This window comes from Medicago sativa, chromosome 8 (assembly GCF_051527215.1).
Source record: "Medicago sativa cultivar Bolivia chromosome 8, Bolivia_mono, whole genome shotgun sequence".
Lineage (NCBI taxonomy): Eukaryota > Viridiplantae > Streptophyta > Magnoliopsida > Fabales > Fabaceae > Medicago > Medicago sativa.
Genome location: NC_140756.1, coordinates 69,768,334 through 69,771,304, shown reverse-complemented (window position 1 = coordinate 69,771,304; position 2,971 = coordinate 69,768,334). Strand labels below are relative to the sequence as shown.

General features: G+C 32.1%; 1 long non-coding RNA gene across 1 annotated transcript; it reads left to right on the top strand.

The window, feature by feature from the left end:
- The first annotated feature begins 1,084 nt into the window (after window positions 1–1,084).
- LOC146900999 (uncharacterized) lies at window positions 1,085–1,960 on the top strand. The gene is made up of 2 exons (XR_015022589.1): window positions 1,085–1,218; window positions 1,324–1,960. It is a non-coding gene; the product is annotated as an uncharacterized LOC146900999 (long non-coding RNA).
- Window positions 1,961–2,971: the final 1,011 nt, after the last annotated feature.

The following is a 2,971-nucleotide window of genomic DNA, read 5'->3' as shown; positions in this document are numbered from 1 at the left end:
TTACTTTTTCCCTTCCCAAGAAAAAATAAGATATCATCGGTTTAAAAGGTTCAAACGTAATCAATGTTTGACACCCGAAAACCAAGATAAAACATTACTTATTTAAAATTTCTAACTATTCATGACAATGACATGTTTGGTATGAGTTCACAGCTTATTTTTCTACATTATTCTTTCAATGAATGTTTTCTCCATTCAATTTGCGTTCATTGTGATTTTCAAAGATTTCATCTGGTTTTCTAATCTTGGCAATGTGATTCACCTTCATTGATGCTTGTTCATGGTGACCGAGCTTTGAATTTTGCTAAGGTTTTGTTTCAATTTGTTCTACTCTTTTTTTGAACCACAGTGATATTGTGAGATTATTAAATTTGATAATTATGATGCTTGATTAAGGTGTTATTGTGTTGAGTATGAAGTGTTTGATGATTTTACTCAATGAAATTTGACTCTGTTTTGCAATTGTTTGCCTAATTTGACTTTGTCATTGTGATTAACAAAATGCAGCATTTGAGCTTCCCATGGCACAAAATTTATTATATATACTTAACACATTTAGCACAAATATAAGAAAAAACTTCAATAGCTCAGCAAGCTATTTACACATAAATGATAGTATGTAGGTATATATGTAATGCAGTATAGTATATGAATATAAAAGTTCTATATTTGGCAATGTAGCAGGACCAGAACATAGAGGTTCACCCCAACCCAAAATCAGTAGTGTCAAAAGACAATTTAGTCCAAGTTGTGATCAAAAGTGTGCCTGTTAAAGAAGGTCTAGCTCTTGTAACTTCAAAATAATCAATAGCAGATCTCATATAGCTATCTGTAACCATATCAATTGCCTTGTGAACCAAGCCAACTGAAAATGAAAAAGGATTCTCCAATAGTTCATTTGCTTATTATAACAATTCATGTTAAGTCTGGTCAGTTCGCTCACAACTGTACCACTGAATTATGTGCAGATACAACTTAACTTGTTGGATTTGGTCGATCACTTTCACAATAGAGGCTTGTATCATTCCATTTTTTTAAGGTATGTCCCAAATACTAACTCAATTTTCTAACTCAATAGCTAGGCATTCTTTTTCTAACTCAATTTTTTGCTACTTTTATATTTGAAGTACTTTGGAGATTACAAATGTAAAACCTATTCTAAAGATAAGCTAGTTGAGGTCGAGGAGGATTGGGCAACCTTTATGGTCGAGTATCTTAGTGAGTTTCATTTTCTTTTTCAACAATTTTCATTTACGTTTTTTAATTGAGTTATTTTAAATCGTAATTGGTTGTGCTGGAATCGTTTCATATTATATGGTACAGGAGACTATATTGCTGAAAAACTTAAATTGGGTAAAATGCAACACTGATGGTGCTGCCAGCTCTGTTAAAGCTGCTTGTGGAGCTTATTTACAAATTCTGACTTAGGTTTTTTAGGTTCCTTTACTATCAATATTGGTCAATGTTCAGCTTTGAATGCAGAATTAATAGTAGCAATGGTAGCCATAGAGCTGGCTCATATGCATCATTGGCAGTCTTTGGCTGGAGACTGCTAGTTCAATTAGCTTTCAAGTCCCCAAAGATAGTTCCTTGGAGCTTAGGAAATAGGTGGGATAACTGTTTGTTTTTGTTGAATAGCTTCAGATTTCAGGTTACTCATATATATAGAGAGGGTAACAAATGTGCAGAAATATTAGCTAACATTGGTCTTGCTTTATCCTCACATTTCTGGTACAATGATTTGCCTCTCAGATTTTGGCAGAATTTGCTAGGAACAAGACTGGTTTCCCAAATTAGTACTTTTTGGAGGGTTTTGGTTTTATGTCCCCCCTCATCTTCATCTTTATTTTGTACTTTTATCTTTTTATGGAATGAATTCTGAAGATTGTAATGAGATTATCATGAATGTAATTTGCTATATTCATATTTAAGTATCTTATTATAGCGTTTAATTATAGCATTTTTGGTTACAATTTTTTTTTTTTTAAAAAAAAAAAAATACGCAACTTTTATTAGCGCTTTTTGTAAAACGCTAAGGAACCCCTATTTGAGTAGAAAGGCTACGATAACGCTTCTCAGAAAGTGCTAAGAAACAACTGTTAGAAAAGCTACTTTAATAGCACTAGAATATGGCTATATTAGCGCTTTTCAGAAAGCGCTATTGACGTGTTGCTATTTAATAGCATTTGGAAAGCGCTATTATAGGCTCCTGACCTTTTATAACGGGGGCTTTCTTAGCACTTGAGAAGCGCTATTAAGAGCCAAAATAAGTGCTATTAAAGGGGGTATTTTGTAGTAGTGATTATGCACGCCAAGTTGTCTATACATAATGTTTCACGATAAATATATTACACAATTATTTATTTAGTTATAATCTTCATTGCTTATGTTATAATAGTTGAGAACAAATACGAGGATTAATCAATCAGTCATTAAAGAGTTAAATGAAAATTGGTAACTATACTAACAACTCATAAGATTGGTAACTATTGATAGAAACCTCTACTTAACTAGTCTAAAACTACTTCTCCATTACATTCTCGGTTGCATCTCCCTTGTTCTCAACAGTTTCTCCATTATTCTCCCTATTTGCACCATTGACGAGCTACAAAAATGCAAACATCTACATATTTAAACACGAGAAATGAACACATGCGTGAACAATAAGACACGAACATAACCATATCCTCACCGTTACACCATAAGAGACGCATGCATGACAAATATGATTTCTTTAATTTGGAAGAGAGGAGAAAAATAGAGGAATTTTTTTCAAAACATATCTAATAGATTTTAAGCATGTTATATACTCCATCCGTCTCATTTTAATAGTTGTTTTAAAGTTGTGCGTGGTTTTTAAGGAAATGGTTAGTTTAGTTGATTTTAATGGTAAAATTAATATAATTTATTAAAACACATTTATTAATTATAGTTAGTGGATTAGTTAAGTGAATTGGATTTCAATAACTAA